General features: G+C 38.9%; 1 protein-coding gene across 5 annotated transcripts in view; it reads right to left on the bottom strand.

The window, feature by feature from the left end:
* GPRASP2 (G protein-coupled receptor associated sorting protein 2) overlaps positions 1 to 24,837 on the bottom strand; it is a 45,588-nt gene that overhangs the window by 3,318 nt on the left and 17,433 nt on the right. The window contains exons 1-3 of one of the 5 annotated variants that reach the window (XM_035289108.3): positions 1,780 to 2,023; positions 649 to 1,010; positions 240 to 317 (exon numbers count right to left, since the gene is read on the bottom strand). The gene's annotated coding sequence lies outside the window, so the exon portion shown is untranslated. Of the gene's footprint in view, positions 1 to 239; positions 318 to 648; positions 1,011 to 1,779; positions 2,024 to 24,837 lie in introns of those variants that run through there. The other 4 variants (XM_017968244.4, XM_008989663.4, XM_008989664.5 and 1 more) reach the window with 4 other exon arrangements.

The following is a 24,837-nucleotide window of genomic DNA, read 5'->3' as shown; positions in this document are numbered from 1 at the left end:
AGTCGTGTCACCCCATGCAGAGATGTACAAAGTGAGACTGATGTTGAATGCTAGGTGGGACAGCTGGGCTTTGAGAAAGTCTCTCTGGCTGGCTACCTGCTACAAAACAGGTCCAGCAACGGTGGGAAAGTGTGTTGGCAACGGGAGGGGCTGAGAAGCCCCTAGAATGGACCCTAATCACTCCCGAACCCATGCTGGTCTCCACTACCCAACCCAAAAGTATAGGCTTTCATACCAACCTTCACCGACGTGGTGCAGTTTCCCCCTCCTTTTCTTGTGCAAGTGGTGTCAAGCGCCACAGCTGACAGAAGGGGGTCCTACAGACAAGTAAACATACAGGAGAGAATGGGGTCTGAGTACTTGGTAGATAGGCAGGTACTCTGGCCCCTGTGACAAGTATCTCTCTTCCCATTCAAGGGTTCCATATGTCTATTGTTTCCCGTCTCCTGGTCCCTGCTCTCGGGCCTTTTCTGAGTCACAACCCAACCTACATCTATCTCCTGTCTCCTGCAACAAATAAAAAGGATGCTGGCACTGTGCAAACCCGGCAGAGTAGAAGTAGGTCTGCACCCACTGGGCTCAAAGCCACCTGCCATGCTCTCTCTCTCCAGCTGTCCCCTTCATTGCTCCCTCCCCCTCGTCACCAACCTCCAGAGGTGTGAGCCAGACTCCTCTCTCTTGCCTTTCTTGCAGAACTGACCAGCCTTGAAGCAGGCCTATGGACAAACAGATGAAAAGGTAAGACAGTCAGGAAATGAGGGGTGGCAGACCAACACCAAGGATAAGAGTCCCCATATTATTAATATCTGTCTTTCAACATCCGGGGTTTTGCTGGTGGAATATTCTCGTTTCATTTAGGCCCCACTTCAAGGTTCCAGAGATAACAGCTCCTTGTCTTGACGTCATACTCTTCCCATTACTGCCTTCTCCAATTCTGAGGATTCACCACTAGGTGCGCCACATCCCCTGGGCTCTGCGCAGCATAAAATGGGGGAAGGGCGCCGCATATTCTAGAAAACAGGTTGTGAATTGGTACTTGTCAGTATGTCTCCCTCATCACCCCCACCTCCAAAGCCCACCCTTTCATGCCCCCAGATTAGGACGGTGGAGGAGGCAGGTGGGGATGGAAGGTGGGGGAAGCGCCTGGAAGGCCTTTAGAGAAGGAAAGATTAGGAGGTGCTCCTGGATGCCTGCCCTGCCCTGGTCGCAGTCCCCCACCCCGTTTCTGGTCCCCATTAAATGTTTGGCACCCACCCCCCATCCCCACACAACTCCAGAAATTTAGGCTGTTTTCCTCCTCCTGCTTTATCTCAAGCCTCTCTTCTACAGATGCTCAGTGTGGCCTGTCAGAATGCGCAAGACCCACCGCGCAGACAGAAGACGTTGGCATCAACCTGGAGCCTGTGGGAAGGCACCCAGGACAGGGGCCCCTCAGGCCGCTTTCCGGAATCAGGGTCCGGAGTAGGGAACGTGGCCCACCTCCCGCGGGCTGGGCACAGAGCTGGGATGCCCCCCAATGGCCTCCCTGGGCGAACCCCACAAGGGCTCCCGCTCCGCCATTTCTCCTGCAGGAGCCTACCGCCAGCCCTCTCTGGGCACAGACACCATCGAGGGCGGGGCGCGGGCGCCTGCAAAGCTGGCTGGGAAGCGGTCAGCGCGGTTCTCCTCCAGAGGATCTGACGGTGCTTCCCGAGTCAGCCCCTCAGCCCTTGGCCCAGCCCGGCCTGGCCCGCACCAGTCACCGCCTCCTCATCGTCAGGGGTCTCCGGCATTGCGCACCTCTCTCCAGCGCCTGGCTCCGACCGGATCGTCTACTCGTTGCCAGGCTGCCAGGGTCCGCGGAGCAGGCTGCCAGCCGGGACACCCTGGCAGATCACCCCCGCACCCTGGTCCCCCTACTCACGCACCCCCAGTTGCCTTCAGAGGCCCAGGGCCCAGGTCCTCGGCCTCCCCCTCTTCTCCTCAGCTCTCTTTGGCGGCTCCTCACTTGGATGCCCACTGCTTTCCCCGCGATCCGAATGGCAAAGAGGCGTCCCGCCCCCCACGCCTCTGCAGCAAAGTAGGCAGGGGCTGCGCAGGATGCGGCAAGAATCGCTCGCCGCAAGGGTGTCGGGAAAGGGGGGCGGAGGGATACGGCGCGAAAGGGCTCGACGCCCCCTCCCAGGCCCACCGTGGTTCCGACCCAGAGGTGGGCGGGGCCGTGACGAGCCGCAGCCTGGACGTGCGCATTGGCACCACGCTGCGTCAGGAGGCCCTCGCGGACCCTAACGTGGCGACCACCACCATATTTCTGGCGCTGCTACAATATGTGGGACCAGCGGGTGGCTGGGGACCAGGGCGGGGGACAGGATCGGGAGGTCGGGAAGAGCCGCACTGGAGGGAGCAGCGGATGGATACCAAGCCGCCCCTTGGTGTGTCTGCAACCCCTCCCAACCGTCCCCCGACAAGGACTGCTGGGTGTCTGCCCCCTCCCTCTCCCCAGGCTCCTCACCCCTCTTCCTGTATGCTAATGGCAGATCGGGTGTCAGCACTGCAGTCTGGGAGGGGAGAGGCGATTTCAGGCCACCTAGGCCCGGGACTCTAAGGTGGTCCTGAGCGTTTCTTTCTCTGCTTGATAGAACCAGGCAGGGGATGAAGGTACACCTGCTCTTAAGTGAACTGCAGGGCAAGGGGCTCCCATCAAGCCCTTGCCACTGCTCCTTCCGGAAAAGAAGGTAGAGCTAGACCTCTAACCCTAGGAAACCAACCACTGGTCTGCACCAGACCCATTTCTTTATGCCACACCACTTTTTCTCATTTCAAATGTTGGCTCACGTTGGCATTAGGCCATCCCCACAGTTACCCCCAAAAGAGGGCCTTTCCCTGTCAGGACCCGCAGGAGGTCATAACAGTCCTCCCTCTTTGATGGTACCAGGTGGGGAAGATCCTGCTCCTCTTCCGTCCCCTGTCAAGTCTTCTCTTGCCATGACATTTGGCAGTGTAGAAATGTGGCTGGTATTCGAACCAGCTTGGATCTCAGCCACCTGTCACAACTACCTGCTATTTCAGCAGTCATTCTCAGGAGAGCATCCTGAGAATGAACTCCCCTCCCCTCACCGTGGCTCCTTTTGAAGCCTCTCCTTTCACCCCTACATCCATCCTTCCATCCTTTACTCTTGAGCCCCTCTTTTCCCTGCTTCCTGCATGGGACAGACAGAGTAATGCAGTTCAACACCATGTTGATGTGGTTACTGCTGTCCATTTGAAAACTACCTTCATTGTGTTTGGCAGGTGACAGTCCCCTAAAGATGTCCATGCCCTGTTCTCCAGAACATGTACCATTTTATATTACCCGGCAAAGGAGCATTAAGATTTCTAAGTAGCTGAATTTAAGAGTATGCTGCAGTAACTTGGCCAATGTAATTGCAAGGGTACTTTAGATGTGGAAGAAGGAGGCAGGGACTCAATGTCAGATTGAAGCAGCATGAGAACATCTACACTGGCCATTCTTGGCTTTGAAGATGGAAGGAAGCCAAGATCCAAGAAATACAGCCTGTCTCCAGAACCTGGAAAAGACAAACAGATTCTTCCCTAGAAATCCCAGAGGGATAGCTGCTCTGGCAACATCTTTATTTTAGTGTGGTGACACCCTTTGCAGATTTCCAACCTCCAGGACTGTAAGGTAATAATACATTTGTATTATTTTAAGATATTCTATGTGTGGTAATTGGTTAAAGCAGCAGTATGAACCTAATACACTCACCATCCTGATGAAGTCTATTCCCCTTTACTTTCTTTACCTGTGAATCAGTCTCTGGGAAGATCCATTTTAGAGCTCATGCCTCACCACTACAACCATCAATTCTCTCTTCTTTGCTTCCTAAAGGTGAGTGACTTTTAAAATGGCTCTTATAGGTAATCTTGGAGAAAATTCCTTTTTGCTGAAACCACTGATATTTCCCAGGTAGAAAAGGGAGCCCTATTCTTAGGATGAATTTTCTCATATTTCCATATAGCCTTTGTTATCAGATATTTACTATAACTGTACAATATTTTGTGGATATGAAGAAAACATCTGAGGATGATTCTGTACCATATCTGGAGATGAATGTTGTGTATTAGAGGAACACCATGTCAATTAACTCTGCTGTTTTCATGGCCTTAACTGAAGGCCATGGATTTTCTCTGTTCCACAGCATACTTTCATAAATGAATTCCAGGCTTGGGGAAACAGAGCCTGAGGTCTGCTGGAATTTGTTGGTGTGTGTGAATCTCTTTGCTTTCTTGAGCTGTTCTTCCCCTTTCTTAATGTCACTGGTACGTTTCATTTACTCAACAAATATATATTGAGCTCCTGCTTTCTCCTAGGCAGTGGACATACAGTATAAACCAAAGAGAAAGGAATCCCCTTTCTCGTGGTGCTTATGCTCACCTGAGGTTTATTATTCAATTCCCTACTCTGAAAGTTTGCAGATATATAAAAAATTATGCCAGCACAAGTTTCTGTGGTAATTCTGGAGGTACTGGGATCTTGCTATCAAGATATTTACCAGCAGAGGAGTGGTTCTACCAAAAGCTGATAGGTTTTACTGTGAGAGTTCGAAATGTGTTGGGCAATTTGTTGTTGATTCTTTTAGAAAACAGGGACTATGCTAGACATTTTCTCTACTGAGAAAGGCCCTGGTCTAACCTCTTTGTGTTTAAAGAAATTATAGACTATTACCAGAATGTATGATTACTACCTCCTTATACCAGATGAGGAAACCAGTCTGGATAGTTTGTCATTTTTAAAGTCAAGAGTAAATAAAAAGGTAAAAGAAGATGCTGACCTATGTCTGTCTGACTGGTATGAGCTACTTATTTCCTCTTAAAATATGTTCCAGTCTAACAGATTTCAACAGCCATGGTTTTAGTTCTCAGTGCCTCCACCAGCACCTGTGTAACCCTGACTTGCTCCTAAGATCTAAATTTCCAAAACAAATAACTCAGGAGCATTAAGCCTAGGACATAGAGGCAGCTGTACTGACTCATGATACCTACCCCTCTGCCCCCAACCCCACCCCATCTCCTACATGCATGCTCATGAACTTGCACACTAGCACATCCCTTGCCTGTGCAGCAGCTCACATTACTTCCTTTTGTCCCTCTCAATCACTGTGGACAAGGATCTGTTTTAGCCCATTTAGCTTAACTTTGGACTTTCTACTGTCATTTTAATTTGCAATTTCCTAGACATGTGATGTTTAGTATGTATTCATATGCTCATTTGCCATCTGAATATGTTTTTTTGGCCAAGTGTCTGTTCCCATCATTTGCCCAATTTTAAAATGGGTTTATTGTTTGCTATAGCTTAATTTTCTTCTGATGTCCTTGCTTTAGTCTTCCCTGTTGTCACTGGGTTTCCCTAGAGACTTCTTAAATATGGTCTGATATGTACAGTTTCTTCTGTTTTAATATCCTGCTATAATACAGTGGCCTTATTGATATAGTAGAAATGGAAGTAGGAGGAGAGAGGAAAGAGAAGTATTTCATGGTCTTATTTTTAGGTTTCAGTGTTTTTGTGAACTTTTGCCCATTTGCTGACATTTACAAGTGCTTCTCATTTTTTTTGTTAACCTTAAGTGAGACAGGAAATGTAGAAAGGGCTAGAATTGGATATTTTCCTTTGGCCTGTGCCCTCACAAGTGTTTCTTAACATTTTCCTCTTAAGGTGAGACAAGAATGCTAGGTGGAGTTGGAACTGGTGAAATGCCTGTCCCCAGGTGGGACAAGGCTCCAGTAGTTTGTCTCCCTTAAGATAGTCAGTTGTATAGAGAATGTTCTGGGTGTACTTAAAAATAGTTGTATTTCCTCTCCCTCTGCCAGATTCACAAGGAGATAATTCTTGGTTCTTCACCATAAGAACTGAGGTAGTTTCCTGAAGTTTAAATCCATAAAAAGTCCCTATAAGACTGACTCCCTGAACTTCTCACTCTCCTGCTGCTGTACAGTCAGTGTAAGCAATTCATCAAATTAACATTTAAGTGTCCTTACCAGTTTATGGCTCTAGTAAATTTTATTCCATTTAAGCCGATTTCAGCTTTGACTCTGAATGTACTGTTTCTCCAGATTTTGTGGTATTGGTTTGCCTATGACCTTAGTTCTCTGATAGGTCCAAAAAATAGGCCATTTGTTTTCAGTTTGTTCAGCTTTTTCTTATTTAAATTTGGGAGTGATGACTTCTAAGCTCTTTATATATTGCAGCTGACACTAAAATTTTTGACTTTTTATGCTACCTGACAGCTATTTTTCACAAATCTCTCAGGCCATTTACATTCTACTTCTCTTCGATGTTCAGGTACTTGAATTGATCACTGGATAAGCATTTCTGTGCCACTATAGAGAAAGTGACAGAAGGTGACTAATTTTTTAAATACAACTAAGAGCTATTTAATAGAGATTGTTTGAGCCAGGAATTCTACTTCTAGAATGTTTCCCTAAGGAAATAGCTAAGGATGTGAAAATCAATTTAGCTACAAGAATATTAATACTCTGCTATTCCTTCATCTATGGGGCTGACTTTAGAAAAGAAAAAAACACCTTGGAGAGAGTGCACTCACAGTGTAGATAAAACAAAAAAACAGAATTGATCCAAGCATCAGCAAACACAAGCACCTGCATAATCTTCAGATTTTCAAGATCTTTTCTCAATATTCACCCAGGTAATCTTGCTCAGTGAAACAGGGGAAGAACTATAAGTGGGCTGACACAAATAAAAATACAAAAGTGAAATGTATCATTTAGTACTAGAAATTTCCCACAGGGATGTTCCTCACAGAATTGTTTATAATAGGAAAACATAGATATAACCCAAATATATGAGTAGAGGAGATTTGTTAATTTGTGACAAACTCATGAGGTGGAACAGATGTGTTAATTAGTTTGGTTTAGTTATCCCACAATGTATCTATATATTGAAACATCATGTTGGACATCATACACTTATATAATTTTTATTTCTCAATAAAAAAAAGAATATTTAAAAAATGAAACTGTGTGTTTGAGAAACACCTTGTCAGCACTGGAAATTATCCAACTTTTATTTTTGTTCATATGAAAGGTAAAAAATGGAATCCTATTATTTTAATGTGTTCTACAATTGTGAGGGAGCTATCAGTAATGATGTTCTACATTATATTGCAGTAACAAATGGTCCCCAAATCTGGGCAACTTAAAATAACAAAAACACCCAGAATTTTGAGAGGCTGAGATAGGCAAATAGCTTGAGGCCAGGAGTTTGATACCAGCCTGGCCAACATGGCTAAACACTGTCTCTAATAAAAACGCAAAAATTAGCCAGGAATGGTGGTGCACACTTGTATTCCCAGCTTTTGGGGTGGCTGAGGCATGAGAATCACTTGAACCCAGGAGGTAGAGGTTGCAGTGAACTGAGATCTCACCACTGCATTTCAACCTGGGCAACAAAGTGAGACTCTGTCTCAAAACAATAATAATAAAAATATATTTATTGTTCACATTACATGTCTAACATATCTGTTGGGAGCTTTACTTATGAGGGTTAAAATGATGGAATAGTCACAATCTGAAACATTGCTGGTTACCATGACATGGTAAAAAACTGATCATGAGAAATACTATAAGAACCCACAGTAACTCTAAAAGTTTCCTTCCAGAACTGACAAAAATCTTTTTTAATATTGCATTCACTGAAGCAAGTTACATGGCCATTGCAGGGTTCAAAAGGTATAGGGAAGTGCAAGGCTAAGTGTCTGAAAATTGGACTGCAGGAAATCTTGGTTAACAACAGTAATAATTAACAAAAGTCCCAAATCTCTTTGTTGAGTACTACAAACCTTTTTTCTTTTCTGTGAACTAATTATTTACTTACTCAGCTTTCCATTGGGCTATTCACTCAACTGATTTATAGTATCTCTTTGTTAATTCACAATATGAGCCTGTAGATTGCCAATCTGTTCTAACTAGTGTTTCCAGTATATGCTGTTTTTTGACTTGTTTATAATATCTTAAAAACCAGCCTAATTGAAATACAATTCATATACCATATAAAAAGCTGAAATACAATTCACATACCATACAATTCACCAATTCAAAATGTACAACTCAAAGTCTTGTAATACACTTAGAGTTGCGCATTCATCACCAAAATCAATTTTGTAACATTTTTAAGCCCAAGAAGACACTGTGTCCCTTAGTTGTCAGATTGCATTGCCCTAAGCCCCAAACCAGAGGTAACAATTGATCTTTCTGTCTCTATAAATTGGTGAATTTTGGATTTTTCATAAAATGGAATCATATAATATATAGTTGTGATTTGTATTGGTTTTTTTCTAATTTGGTCTTGAGTTCTCTGTCTGGAGATTGGCTATAAATTCTAGCCCTGCCCTGAATGGGGCTCTAAGAGAGATGGTCTTTAATGTTTACAGTGTGCTTTTCACAGGATGCTTCATCCTGGCAGACGGCCTAATGCCTAAGTGTCCAACCTGTGACCAGGTGTTCCTCACACTGAAAACTTGTTTGTACTAGCAGATACTCTTGTGGCTCTTGTTTGAACTGTGTCCAGTTTATTCCTGCTAAGATAGCCACTTGCAAGGAGAGCCCTGACCAGGAGGATAGTTAGGTTTGCTTGTGTAAGCCAAATGAGGCCCAGACAAGACAGAAAAACAAAACACATGAAATACAGAATATTTTTATTACTCAGATCTACAAGAGAAGAGGGTTGCCCACAAGGACCAATGAGAAGTCTGAAGACAGCAGGATGTGCAACCAGAGGGTGTTGAGTGGGACAGATCTGTAGGCTGGGCCTTTATTGTGATCAAAGGCATTACCTAAACATGTTTCCTAGGAGGAGTTCAAACTGGCGAGTTTAAAGCAAGTAGGCATCAGTTCCAGGAGGTCACACCATCACTGAGAAGTGATCATTGTGGCATATTTGCATTGTCCATGTGGGCTGTGAAGGTCAGTGGAGCAAGTCAAGTAGATTATATCTGTCTGAGAGGGTACTAGATATCTGATTGTGTAAGGCAGGTATCTGGATTGACCACACTGAGAAAGTGGGAGGAAGTGGAGAATTAGGTGATTAGGCCCTGCCTCTGATATAAGAAAGTTGGAAAGTTAACCCTATATCAAAGGTAGATGCCGGAGCTATGTAAAATTATAGCAATTTACTATAATGGTTCTTTGTGACTCCTTCCACTTAGCATAAGGTTCTTCCATGTTGTAGCATTTACTAGTACTTCATTGCTTCTTACTGCTGAAAATTATTCCATTGTATGAATGTATCACATTTTATTTATCTATTCATCAGTTGATGCAAACTTGGGTTGTTGTTATGTATTGTCTATTATTAATAATGCTGCTATGAACATGTGTGTACAACATTTTGTGTGGACATATGTTTTCAATTCTCTTGGATATATGCCTAGGAGTGAAATTGCTAGAACATAAGGTCATTTGTTTGAAGAATTACCAGACTGCTTTCCAAAACAACTGCACAATTTTACATTCCCACCGGTAGTGTATGAGGATTCTCATACTGCCATATCCTTACCAACACATCTTATTATTTGTCTTTCAATTAATTTCATCCTAATGGGTATGGAAATGTTTGGGGGTTTTGATTTGCATTTCCCTGATAGCTCATGATGTTGAGCATCTTTTCATGTGCTTACTTGTAATTTTTATATTTTCTTTGGAGAAATATTTATCCATATCTTTTGACCATTTTTATATTGAGTTGTCTTTTTATTTTTGAGTTGAAACACTTCTTATTCATTTTAGATTGCTAAATATTTTATTTAAAAAGTTGTCTCCCATTCTCTGGGTTGAATTTTCACTTATGTCCTTTGAAGCACAAAAGTTTTTAATTTCACTTCCTTGGTTAGATTTATTCCTGAGTATTTAATTACATTACATGCTACTGTAAATGAAGTTACTTACTTAATTTCCCTTTCATATAGTTCATTGAGGCTTTCTAGAAACAGCAACCTTCGATTCTGCCACCCTGTTCTGCTTCCTCTCTCTTTCAGCCTTTTGAATATATCATCTCACTCCCTTCTGACTTGCAAGGTTTTGATAAAGAAACCTGCTGATAATTTTATAAAAGCTCCTTTGTATGGGGTAAGTCACTTTTCTTCTGCAATTTTCAAGATTCTCTCCTTGTCTCTTACTTTAGGTAGTTTTATTATAATGTTTCATTGTAGCTCTCTTTCAATTTATCTTAGTGATATTTTTAGATGGTTGAATTTGTACGTCAATTGCTTTCCTCACATTTGGGGGGTTTTATGGCATTATTTCTTCAAAGAATCACTCTGCTTCTTTCTCTATTCTCTGTGTGAGATACACATAAGGCATACATCAGTGTGCTTGATGGTGTCTCAGAAGTCCCCAATGTTCTTTTCACTTTTCTTCATTTTCTTTTCTTCTTGCTCCTTTGACATGATGATTTCAAATAACTTGTCTTCAAGTTTGCAGATTCTGTTTCTATCGTAAGTCTGCTGAACTCTTCTAGTCAAGTTTTCAGTTCAGTTATTACCTATAGCAGCACCAAAGTTGCCTTTTGGTTCTTTTCTATAGTTTCTACCTGTTTGTTGACATTCTTATTTTCATCATGCCTCATTTTCCTGATTTAGTTTACTTGTCTGTGCCCTCTTTTAGCTCACTGAACATCTTTATGGCAGTCATTTAAAATTATTTGTCAGACAGTGCACAGATCTGTGTTTTCCTAGGGTTGGTTTTTGAAGATGTATTTTAGTCCTTTTTTTGCTATGTTTTCCTGTTTCTTTGTATGCCTCATAATATTTGACAGGAATTTGGCATTTGAAAAAGCAACCAACTCTCTCAGCTTCCTGGCTTTGTGCAAGGGAAGACAATCATCGATCAGCCTAGTTAGATGTTCTAGGAACTCTCAAATCTTTTCTGATCTTTTGCTTTCCCTGGTGTCTGCCTGCCTGCAGAAGTGCTATTCTAACATGCAGTGGTGCTCATCTCTGTTTTTAGCAGCTTCCAAATTATGTCTCCTATCCAATAAGTGCCCCAAGTCAGTTGAGAGAAAAACTAGTCTTTCAGGCAGCCCCTAGACATGACAGAATAATGGACACATGTTCCATTCTTTTGTTTCCATCTTGAGGGTGGAACTCATTATCATCAGTTTCTTCCTAGTTGTGCTATGCTATGCTGTGTAGGGAAAAAGTCACAAATGGGCATTGAAAACACCATAATTTTCCCCACCCCTTTTGCTGGATGCTTTCTTGATTTTACATTGACCTGGGTTGTGTCTCTTTTTTTTTCTTTAATTTTTTTATTGGATTTTAGGTTTTGGGGTACATGAGCAGAGCATGCAAGACAGTTGCGTAGGTACACACATGGCAGTGTGCTTTGCTTTGCTTCTCCCCTTCACCCACATTTGGCATTTCTCCCCAGGCTATCCCTCCCCACCTCCCCCTCCCACTGGCCCTCCCCTTTTCCCCCCAATAGACCCCAGTGTTTAGTACTCCCCTTTCTGTGTCCATGTGTTCTCATTTTTCATCACCCGCCTATGAGTGAGAATATGCGGTGTTTCATTTTCTGTTCTTGTGTCAGTTTGCTGAGGATGACGTTCTCCAGATTCATCCATGTCCCTACAAACGACACAAACTCATCATTTCTGATTGCTGCATAATATTCCATGGTGTATATGTGCCACATTTTTCCAATCCAGTCTATTATCAATGGGCATTTTGGTTGATTCCAGGTCTTTGCTATTGTAAACAGTGCTGCAATGAACATTCGTGTACATGTGTCCTTATAGTAGAACGATTTATAGTCTTTTGGATATATACCCAGTAATGGGATTGCTGGGTCAAATGGAATTTCTATTTCTAAGGCCTTGAGGAATCGCCACATTGTCTTCCACAATGGTTGAACTAATTTACACTGTAATTAGTTCAACAGTGTAATTACACCAACAGTGTAAAAGTGTTCCTTTTTCTCCACATCCTCTCCAGCATCTGTTGTCTCCTGATTTTTTAATGATCGCCATTCTAACTGGCGTGAGATGGTATCTCAGTGTGGTTTTGATTTGCATCTCTCTGATGACCAGTGACGATGAGCATTTTTTCATATGATTGTTGGCCTCATATATGTCTTCTTTCGTAAAGTGTCTGTTCATATCCTTTGCCCATTTTTGAATGGGCTTGTTTGTTTTTTTCCTGTAAATCTGTTTAAGTTCTTTGTAAATTCTGGATATCAGCCCTTTGTCAGATGGGTAAACTGCAAAAATTTTTTCCCATTCTGTTGGTTGCTGATTCACTCTAGTGACTGTTTCTTTTGCTGTGCAGAAGCTGTGGAGTTTCATTAGGTCCCATTTGTCTATTTTGGCTTTTGTTGCCAATGTTTTTGGTGTTTTGTTCATGAAGTCCTTGCCTACTCCTATGTCCTGGATAGTTTTGCCTAGATTTCCTTCTAGGGTTTTTATCGTGCCAGGTCTTATGTTTAAGTCTTTAATCCATCTGGAGTTAATTTTGGTGTAAGGTGTCAGGAAGGGGTCCAGTTTCTGCTTTCTGCACATGGCTTGTGTCTCTTATCAACTGTCCTCTAGAGTTTAACACAGGTACTCTGGTTTATATACTGCTGTTAAATTGGAGTGTTTGTGAGGGGGGAGGGCCTGAAGCTGCCTAGTAGGCCATCTTACTGATGTCATTCCACTCTTTTTTTTTTTTAATTTTTTTGAGACAGAGTCTCACTCTGTCACCGGGCACCAGGCTGGAGTGCAGTGGTGCGATCTTGGCTCACTACAACCTCTGCCTCCTGGGTTCAAGCAATTCTCCTGCCTCAGCCTCCCAGGTAGCTGGGACTATATCGCACACCACCGTGCCCAGCCATTTTTTTTTTTTTTGTATTTTTAGTAGAGATGGGGTTTCACCATGTTGGCCAGGATGGTCTTGATCTCTTGATCTCGTGATCCACCCTCCTCGGCCTCCCAAAGTGCTGGGATTACAGGCTTGAGCCACCAAGCCCAGCCTGTCATTCCACTCTTGAGATTTTGTATCTTCTTTAGTCAGCTCCATCCTCTTTTCTGTTATTGTCAAATTATAACTTTATATATTGCATGTCCAAAACATACATTAAATATTGATATTTATACATTTGTCTTTCAGGTCATACAAAGAATAAAAAGTGGAGTTACAATCCAAAATTGTAACAGTACTGGCTTTTGATATTACTTATGTATTTATATTTGCTAGAGATCTTTATTTCTTCATACAGTTTTGAGTTATTGTTTAGTTTCTTTTTGTTTAAATCTCCATGGCTCTCTTTATAACATCTTACATGGCATATCTAATGAAAATAAACTCCCTCAGCTTTTATCTATCTGAGAATGCCTTAATTTATCCCCATTAAAAATATTTTTGCTGGACACTTGACTCGTCCCTCAGCACTTTGATGATATAAACCCAACATATTCTGGCCTCCAGGTTTCTGATGCCAAACTGGCTGACAGTCTTATTGACAATCACTTGTATATGATCAGTCACTTCTCTCTTTCTGCTTTTAACGTTCACTGTTTATTTTTCAATAATTTGATTATGATGTGTTTTAGCATATGTCACTATGTTTTGTCCTGTTTGTAATTCATTGAGCTTCTTGGATTTTTACATTCATGTGTTTTATCAAATTTGAGAAGTTTTTAGCCATTATTTTTTTTGCATGATCTCTGCCCCTTTCTCTCTTCTTCTCTTCATAATATTCCCATAATGGGTAAGTTGTTCTGTTGTTCTGCTGTATCATGTCCTACAGGTCCCTTAGGCTCTGTTCACTTTTCTTCATTTTTTTTCTCCTTTCAGTTCCTCAGACTCAATTTAAAAGGTTATTATCTTCTAGTTCTCTGATTCTTTTTTTTTTTTTTAAATGAATGAGAGGTTCTTATGTTGCCCAGGCTGGCCTTGAAAGCATAGCCTTGCTTCCTCAAGTGCCAGGACAACTGGCCTGAGCCACAGAGGCTCCCCAGTTCTTTGATTCTTCATTCTGCTTGCTGAAATCTGCTTCTGCACTATTCAAATGCGTTTTGAGTTTAGTAATTGTATATTTCAGCTCCAGAATTTCCCTTTGGTTCTTTATTCATAATTTCTATATCTTTATTGATACTGCCATTTTGTACATACACTATTTTCCTGTCTTTGTTCATGTCTTCCTTTAGCACTTTGAGCATATTTAAGACCACTGTTTTAACATCTCTGTCTAGTAAGTCTGCATCTATGCTTCCTCAGGCATTTTAATTTATTTTGTTTCTTGTAATAGGCTATACTTTTATGTTTCTTTTCATGCCTTGTGGCCTTTTGTTAAAGAGTGCACATTTGAATAATATAATGTGGTAACTCTGGAAATTGAATGATGTATCTTCCCTAAGGTTTTCTGGGGTTTTCAAAATTGTTGTAACATTTCTCTGTGCCAGAAATCAGCATTGAATAGAAGCTTAAGGTCTTCTCAGGTATTTTCTGGGACTGTATCTTTCCTTGGGCATACATAGTGCCTTTCTAAATTACCCTGTATATGCAGTTGTTTTGTTTTTGAATGTCCAAAAAAAAAAATGATGAGGCTCCCTGAAATCCTCTGGAAGCCACTTCAGCTGGTGAGGGATAAAACGACAGTTGCCAGGCTTATTTACCTGCACCTCAGCAATCAGAATTGGCTATCCATAACAGAACACAAAACATTGATATTTGGAGAACAATGGCCTTATTATGCACTGTAACTCCAACAAGCCATGCCAGAGACACAGGTTGCTGTCTCTACACTGACATGGGGCTTGGAAGGGGGCTGGAGTATGAGTAGCTGCTGTTGCACTGACAGCTAAAAAGGACTGATAATCACTACAGTTTACCAGCAAAATTTTCCCCCTGGAAGCTGAAAGAGTTCAAGTTTCCAAAACAGTCACATCAGACAGTTTCTAGTTTCCTGAAGTACAATTGTTGCCTACGTGGAGAGATGGATTCTTAACACTTCCTATGCCACAATTTTTCCTGTCATCACTCTCCAAATATGATTTTTTGAACAATCTAACTTTTGCCCACAGTTATACTATTTTTATCATATATTAAATATCTCTATTTTGGTCAGTTGGTATATTTTAGTCTGTTCTACTGTTCTATTATTAATTAATCACCAAACTAATTATTGTAGCTTCATGATAAACAGTTACATATTTAAAGTCTGATATCATATTTTAATCTCTTTAAGGCAGTGCTACATTAGAAGAAGAATGAAACAGTAAAAGACAGTAGTGAAATCCATGATCCCTCCTAATTTTCATGGTCACTATCAAATTATGTCTGTGCATTTTATCACTTTAACCCAATGTCTAGCATGGTGCTGATTATATAATTACTACTCAGTAGGAAAATAAAGATTCCTGGGCTTTGTCTTTCAAACAGCAGCTCTTCATGCATGAAGTAGATGTCCTGGCTTTGACAGGATGTTAAGGTATAGACTATGAGAACTCTTCCCTGTTGTCTCTTTTGCTGTCCTCTACAGATACTAAGGGCCCAAACCTAATTCTTTGCTTTATTGGTGTCATGCAATGCCAGGTTTAGAGAATGTGAAGCAGTTTTTGTTACACTTATAAAATTATCCAGAGAGGAGGGAAGCCACTGATATCTAATATTTGAGTATAAGCCTAATTAGGTAGACACACTGTGATACGTTTTGGCTGTGTCCCCACCCAAATCTCATCTTGAATTGTAGTTCCCATAATCCCCATGTGTTGTGAGACGGACCCAGTGGGAGGTGACTGAATCATGGTAATTGATTATCCCCATGCTGCTGTTTTTGTGACAGTAAGTAAATTCTTGTGAGATCTAATAGTTTTATAATAGGATTTTCCCCCTTTGCTCAGCACTTTTCTCTCCTGCCACCTTGTGAAGAAGGATGTGTTTGCTTCCCCTTCTGCCATGATTGTAAGTTTCCTGAGGCCTCCCAATCCCTGCAGAACTGTGAGTCAATTAATCCTCTTTTCTTTATAAATTACAAAGTCTTGAGTATTTCTTCATAGGAGCATGAGAATGGACTAATACATACTGCCCCTTTTGATTAGCATCTGCTTTCCTTTTAGAAGCTCTTACAGCTCCCTAGTATGGGTGGTTTGATTGATATCTGTAGCACTTATTAGTGCTACCATTAAGATAAACTGTCAGTCACCTTTTTTGCTGTTAGCATGAAATAATAAACAGAGACTGCGTAATATCTTAAGCTGTGAAAAACATTCTCATATATACATTTTTTCTTATTCCACCTGTCCACTTAATTTCCTAATGATATATTTCTGAAAGTGAAAGCACTAGACATAAAAGTATGAACATTTTATATTCATTGATACTTACTTAAAATTATTCTTGCATAAAAATCATATCATATTGCAGTCTTTAGAGAAGTTATCTACACACCTGTTTTTCATCTTCCCTGATTTCATGTGTCAAATAATTGAAATGAAAAACTTCACAAATGTCATAGATTAAAACCAGTATTTTTTTTCATTACATGTAAATATGAAGATAGCTTAACATTTTAGTTGGTCAGTCTTTATTTCTTATTTTATTACAATTCTTTTCATACCCTTTACTCATTTTGCTTTACTTGTCCTCACATCTTCTTTAAGATTTACGCTTTATTCTCCGTGCACATACAGGTACACACATAGTCCTGTAGGACCCTGTGTTGTAATCATAGTATCTGAGAGTGAAGAAAGAGGGAAAACCTATTCATTCTGTGTAAGAATGAGTCAGACAGTACACAGAAAATGTATACTTTGACAAATGAAAATAAAAGTGTCTGTTAATGTTTTTGTCCACTTTTAAAGTGGGGTTACTTGGCTTTTGCTTGTTGACTTGTTTAATATCCTTATAGATTCTGGATATTAGACCTTTGTTGGATGCATAGTTTGTGAATATTTTCTCCCATTCTGTAGGTTGTTTGTTTACTCTGTTGATAGTTTCATTTGCTATGCAGAAGACTTGCCAATGTCAACAAGAATATTTCCTACATTTTCTTCTATGATTTTTATAGTTTGATATCTTACATTTAAATCTTTAATCCATCTTGAGTTAATTTTTCTATATGGTGAAAAGTAAGAGTCTAGTTTCATTCTTTTGCATATGACTCACCAGTTATCCCAGCACCATTTATTGGATAGGGAACCCTTTCCCCATTGCTTGCTTTTGTCAAGTTTGTCAAAGATCAGATGGTTGTAGGTATGCAGCTTTATTTCTGAGTTTTCTATTCTGTTCCACTCACCTATGTATCTGTTTTCATTCCAGTACCATTATGTTTTGGTTACTGTAGCCTTATGATATAGTTTGAAGTCAGCTAGTGTGATGCCTCCAGGATTGTTCTTTTTGCTTAGGATGGCTTTGGCCATCTGGGCTCTTTTTTGCTTCCATATGAACTTTAAAATAGATTTTTTCTAATTCTGTGAAAAATGAAATTGGTAGTTTGATAGGAATAGCATTGAATCTGTAAGTTGCTGTGGCCAATATAGCCATTTTAATGATATTGATTCTGCCAGTCCATGAGCATTGGATGTTTGATTTCCATTTATTTGTGTCATCTTTTATTTATTTCAGCATGTTTTATAGTTATCCTTGTGGAGATCTTTCACCTCTTTGGTTAGCTATATTCCTAGGTATTTCACTTTCTTTATGGATACTGTAAATGTGATTGCATTCTTGATTTGACTCTGAGCCTGGATGTTATTGGTATATAGAAATATTCAAAAGAAGACATAAAAGCAGTCAACAAACATGAAAAATGCTCAGCATCATTAATCATCAGTGCAAAGCAAATCAAAACTACAATGAGATATCATCTCATACCAGTCAGAGTCACTATTGAAAAGTCAAAAACAAAAACCAAAAAGAAAAACACAAAACAAACAAACAAAAACAAAACTGATGCTGGCAAACCTACAGAGAAAAGGGAATGTTTAGACACTGTTGGTAGGAATGTGAATTAGTTCAGCCACTATGGAAAGCAGTTTCAAGTTTTCTCAAAGAACTTAAAACAGAGCCACCATTCAATCTGGCAATTCCATTACTGGGTATATACCCAAAGGAAAGTAGATCATTATACAAAAAGACATATGCACTTGTATGCTCATTGCCATGCTATTTACAATACCAAAGACATATAATCAATCTAGGTACCCAACAATGGCGTATTGGATAAAGAAAATATGATACATATATACCATGGAATACTACACAGCCATAAAAAGAATGAAATCATGACATGTGCAACAACATAGGTGGAGCTGGAGGCCATAATCCTAAGCAAATTAATGCAGGAACAGAAAACCACATACTGCATGTTCTTATATAAGTGTAAGTGGGAGCTAAACATTGCTACACACAGACATAAACATGGGAGCAAAAGATACTGCAATGACTAGGTGGGGAAGGGAGGAAGGTGGGGTGTGGGTTGAAAAACTACCTATTGGATACTGTGCTTACTACCTGGGTCCAATATACCCATATAACAATCCTATGCATGTACCCCCTGTATCTAAAATAAAAGCTGAATTTAATAAAAAAGAAAAGCTGTTTATATTAGTTTCCTATTGCTGATGTAACAACTTTTTGTATAACAGGAGGCTTAAAACAACAGAAAATAATTATCTTACAGTTCTGGAGGGAAGAAATCCAAAATCAATACTGCCAATCTGAAATCTAGGTGTTAGCAGGGCCACACTATCTCCAGAGGTTCTTGGGAATAATTCCTTTCCTGCCTCTTCTGGTGGCTGCTGGCATTAATTAGCTTGTGGCACCAAATGTTACCTTATATGGCAATAAAGGGTCTTTGTAGATGTAATTAACTTAAGGATTTTGAGATAGGAAATTATCCTGGATTTTCAATAGGGCATCTCTGCCTCTTCTGTCACACTGCCTTTTTTTCTGTGTGAAGTTTCCTTCTGCCTGTCTCTTATAAAGACACTTATGATTACATTAAAGCCCTGTTGATAATCCAGGATAATCTCCTATCTCAAAATCCTTAAGTTAATTACATCTGCAAAGACTTTTTTCTTTTGCCATATAAGGTAACATTTATAGTTTCCAGGAATCAGGATGTGAGTAACATTTGGGAGACAATTTTTCTTCCTACTACAATGTTCATTATTGCATTATTATGTGGAAAAATGATAATAATTTTAAATGGTCACCAATATGAATTGGCTCAATCATGTCAAAATCATAGGCTGAAAAGCTATGTGATCATTTAAATGAATTATCCTGAAAAGAATTGTTTTTTTCCCTATTATACTTATAAACAAATTAAAAATATAAAGGATAGCCAGTATTTTAAAAGGTATAGGAAATCAGACTTTGTAATACATTGTTGGCAGGAATGTAAATTAACACTAACATTCAGAAGATTTGAAACAAACAGTAAAATACAATGTTCAGGCCTTCTGGTAAAAGTTTTGGTCTAGATCTTTTCATGTAGATATACTTCCTTCCCAAGTCCAAGTTGTATAAGGAGAAGGTTTACTGCTGTAGGTAGTTTGCAGTAGTGAAAATGGGAAATAAGTACAATGTCCCTCACTTAGGGGAATGATTAAGTAAACCTCCCATAGAAATGAAAATTAGACAGTCTTTTAAAAGAAGAGATGGGATTTGTATATGAAATGAAAAACAGGAAAGGTACATTGTTAACTTTTTTTCTTGAGACGGAGTTTCGCTCTTGTTACCAAGGCTGGAGTGCAGTGGCTCAATCTGGCTCACCGTAACCTCTGCCTCCTGGGGTCAGGCAATTCTCCTGCCTCAGCCTCCTGAGTAGCTGGGACTACAGGCGTGCACCACCATGCCCAGCTAATTTTTTGTGTTTTTAGTAGAGACGGGGTTTCACCATGTTGACCAGGATGGTCTCGATCTCTTGACCTCGTGATCCACCCGCCTCGGCCTCCCAAAGTGCTGGGATTACAGGCATGAGCCACCACGCCCGGCCCATTGTTAACTTTTTAAAAAGGAATGACAAATTAGATATATTGTTAACCTAAAAATCCGCAGTATTTTCTATAAGGAGGAAGAAGAAGGGAAGATCCATGGGATGTATACTTCTCTATTGTTGGATTTCATTTACAACAAGCATTTATTATTTTTGTTGCCAGAAAACAATGATTGAGTTTAAAACATGGGGAATATTGTGAGGCATATTGAGACATTTTGTTCTCACCTTTGTGAAGACAGAGTTTGTTTGTTTACAAAATGGAAAACCTCATAGCATCGTCCTTAAAATGTAATGTGTTTGTGAAAGCCAAGCCTGATTCACATTTAACCCCAAGATGTTAATGAGGTGGTTGTAAAATATTTTTATTATGGTTCAGTTGTAAGCATTTTATAAGCTCGATCTGACTTCTTTAATATTTTCAAGACTGCCTAAATTTCAAAACTTTTTTTGTCTCTAGTTGTCATTTTGTGATTGATTCCTAACTTACTTGCATTATAGTCAAATAATGTGATCTATATAACAATCCTTTGAAATTTGTTCAGATTTGTTCTATAACCCTTTCTGTGGTCAGTTTCAGTAAAATATTCCATTTTTGTTTTAAGGACAGCATATTCTGCAATTGTTAGGTGCAGTATTTTACATGCATTCATGAAATCAAGCTTACTGTGTTGTTGAAATCTTTTATCACCTGTTTTTTGCTCTTTGATGTAACAATTTTAGTCTTTAACTTTCCCACCATGATCATGGACATATCTATTTCAGGTAATTCTTTGAATTTTGTTTATATATTTTAAAGCTATATTTTTAGGCAAACAAAAATTTTGCTAGGTATTCTTGATGAATTGAACATTTTATCATTATGAGGACACCATCTTGATCAAACTCTATTTTTTTCAAATTTAGTAAAGCTACACCAGGTTTTAATTAGTTAGCATGGTGTATCATTTTAAAGTAACATAGTTTCAATCATTCTGTGTTTTGTTTCAGGCATGTCTTTTGTAAACCAAATATACTTGGATTCTTTTTCCATCCAGTCTGAAATTCCTTGTTCATTGAGTGTTAATCAGGTTACATTTTTGTAACAAATAATATACTCAAATGTATTTCCATTTTATTTTGTGCTTTCTACCTTCCTAACCTCATCTGTTTTTTTCTCTGTTCTTTATTTTGAATTGATTTGAGTATTTTTCCTCATTCCATATTTAAAAAATCTGCTACTTCAAAAATGTTACACCCTACTTCTATTACTTTTGTGGTTAATTACCATATACATTTTTATTTAAAAATCTAAGGCAAATCATTCTAGTAACCCTCCTCCCATACTCACGACACTTTTAACTCAAAATCCCCTCGTCTTAACATTATTGTATTGTAATATATTTAATTCTTGCCATGTTTTTAATCTTACAAGGTATCATTGTTTTAAGTCAGTATTACTTTAGATTTATGTGTCTTTACTACTTTTGGTGGTGTTCACTCCTCCCTGCATCTCAAATCTTCACCTTTCCTCCAAAGTAAAATTTTAAAATTCCTTGTCGTAAAATTGTTTTTGGTAAACCTCTCTATTGCTATTTATCTAAAAATGGTTTTATTTCAATGTATTTTTTTCATTTTTAAAAAATTATAAACATCTTAGATCATACATAAAATAGAAAGAATAACAATCACCTATATACTCACCTGGATTCAATAATTATTACTAGTTTGAGATATACATCTATACCTGGATCTTGCTATTCATAATTTTTAATATTGTTTTTTGCTAAAAATTCAAAGTAAATTACACTGTAACATGTAATCCCTAAATAATTTGTTATGCATCTTCAAAGTATAAGAACAGTCTCCTAAATAACTAAAATGCCACTATAACTCTCTTAATAAGTTTAACTATAATTCCTTAGATTTGAAATACACTCCATATTTAAATTTTTCAAATTGTTCCAAAATGTGGCTTATAGCTCCCTTTACAAACCGTTTTCCAATCACAGATAATACTTTCTATAAGCTATTAGTTATTGATACATTTTTTAGCTGTCTGGATGACTAGGAAGTTATTGATATATTTCTTAAATCTCATTTAATCTACAACAGTTGTTCCCTTCAACTTTTTTTGGTGACACTGACTTTTTTAAGTTCCCAGGCTGATTGTTTTGCATAACGTCCACATTCAGGATTTGTCTGATTGAATATTTGTAATTTATTTCATCTGTTATTCCTTGCTGTGTATTTCCCACTACCTAAGAGTTAGCTGCGAAGACTAGATTCATGATAATCATTTTCTCCCTCTTATTCTCTGGAGGAAGGATTCTAGATTAACAGGTTTGTTTCTTTTAAATTTAATACTTAATTTGGTTGTTTTCTTTTTTTCACTACTACTATTTATTATCAGCTGCATGTATAATTGGTATTACTTTGAAGGCAATTTATTTTTCTTTAGCTCCTATTTTCTGTATATGAGTTTACTGTACCCAATTATACTATAATGTGTTAAATGTATGTATCTTTTTATTCAGTTGCTTGTGATTCACTGGGATTTTTGAATATGTGGTTCTGTCTTTCATCAGTTCTAAAAAATCCTCAACCATTATCTCTTCAAATGGTGCCTCTGCCTCATGTTCTCTTTCCTTTCTACTTGTAATATTTTGTGTCTTAATGCTAACTGCAGAATAAATTTCAATTCTAAATTCTACTTAAACTCCTCTTTATTTGGTTTTAATATTCTTTATGGTTTCCATTTCAATTAGTATATCATTTTTCTATGCAGAAAGTTTATATTTAATTTTACAATATATTTGGATTTTTTTGTTGGTACTTTGTTAATAATTTTAATGCTTTTTCACTTCAGAGCCTATTATATTTTATATTACATGTTATAAAAATTCTAAAATATGAGGTTCCTGGGAATTTTTATTCTTCAGGAACTTGATCCTATGATTTAATTTACTCTAGGGTGTTTTGTGATTTTTGACTATGAGGTACTTATTTTCCTTTAAATTTCAACTGTAGGAATTCTTTATGTCCTAAGGTGAAGGTGGGTAATTCCAGGGATTTGCTTGTTTCAGTAATGCACCTGGGCTCATTACTTGTTTGGGACTTCAAAATTATCTATGTAATATTCATTTGGCCAGTCAATTAATATGAAATAGAACTTCAACTCTGTGTGTGGGTAGGCTTATAAAAATTTCTCAAGTGAGTGACATCACTGAAAATGGCAGAGGAGGAAATTCCAAAATTCCATTAAAGAAAAAACAATCAAAATCAAATATTTTGGAAGATAGATTATAATTTAAGAATTACAACAATAAAGGGAACACTTAATTTTTAAAAGGTACTAAATTTCAATGAGAGAGAACATTATGGCATCTTAATTGCCTACAACATACACAACCTAGCTAGGAGGCAGGCATAGGGACAGCTGTTTGTGTTCCTGGTGTGGCTTGCTGGAGCCAGAGAGGCAATTTTAACACTCTTCTCACATAAATGTGGTTTTATGTTTTGACCTGTCTGAAGGCTCCCAGAGGAGTTAGCTCAGAGGTTGCTTTTTTTTTTTTCTGCCTGCCTTTAAACTTTTGTTGAAAGCATTTAAAGGCAAACATACAGGCCACAGACTCCTAGGATAAGAGATAATAGAATAAGCCATAGACAGACCAAAGATCCTGGGGGAAAATGCTAGTGAAGGAGATATGTGGGGAGTAAAGGATTTAAAAAGTTCCTGTATATAAAAGGGAAACTAAAAGTCATGCAAGAGACACATGCTCAGAAAACACTGGAGAAAACCCAAAGATTTCACTTCTATCTGACCTTTAACTTAGGCTCTAGCAAGCAGGAAATGAAGGACTATGCAGAGATGTAAATGGCCAAGCTAAGCACTGAAAGAGTGCACCAACACAGAGCCAATCTACAAAGACTTCAAGATAACTAAAAATATTTTTTTAACTTTAGATATTTTTAAAAATGTTTAATCACTAACTGACCACTGAGAAAACAGAACAGAGATTTCAGGGACCAAAAATGACAAAGAATATAGTCTTTAAAAATATATCAGAAAAATCACTAAACAAACAAAAAATTACAACCTACAACAAATAGCAACAAAAAACCCCAGGGAAAAGAGATAACCTGATTTATAAAGTTACCATACTATAATAATATAAATGTCCCATTTTCAACAGATTAGAGGCACAAAAAAGTAAGAAAGTATGGTTCATTCACAGAAAGAAAAAAAATAGCAGTAGTCCCCAAATAAATCTAGACATTTTCCATATTAAAAAAAGACTTTAGACTATAAATAAACAGTCTTAAATATGCTCAAAGACCTAAGGGTGATAATTGTGTTAACCTACCCTGTGTTAGCCAGACAGAATCTATTTTGCTGAGAGCCAGACAGACTCCATCTTAACCTCTGTCTCACCCCTCCCGCCATTTCTCCTTTGAGTGCATATCTGGGTCATGTTCCTGTGCTGGGTCATGTTGCACTTAGAGCTATAGAAACATATAACCATTGTAACTACATCCCGCTTAGCAAACCCACTTGCTGTTGTGAATTCCCCCTTGATTGATTATATGGCAAATACCGAATATGCCTCCCCACCACTTGGTAACCAGCAATCATGGGAATCGCTTATGTATACTCTCCTTGGTAACCAGCAATCATGGGAACCTCCTGCCTTCTAGTTACCATCCTGCCTCCTTATCTAACTTGCTTGTTCTGCTTCTGTAAATTCTGCTTCAGCTAGGCTCCCCCTCCCCTTTCTTAAGCAAGGTATAAAAAGGAATCAAGCCCCTTGCTCAGGGCCGAGAGATTTTTGAGTGTGAGCTGACTCTCAGTTGCCAGCAATAAATGACTCAATCAGATTTCAGAGTGTG

Source organism: Callithrix jacchus, chromosome X (assembly GCF_049354715.1).
Source record: "Callithrix jacchus isolate 240 chromosome X, calJac240_pri, whole genome shotgun sequence".
In the NCBI taxonomy this organism is placed as follows: domain Eukaryota; kingdom Metazoa; phylum Chordata; class Mammalia; order Primates; family Cebidae; genus Callithrix; species Callithrix jacchus.
Note: the sequence above shows the minus strand (reverse complement) of the source record. Positions and strands in the feature narration are given on the sequence as shown.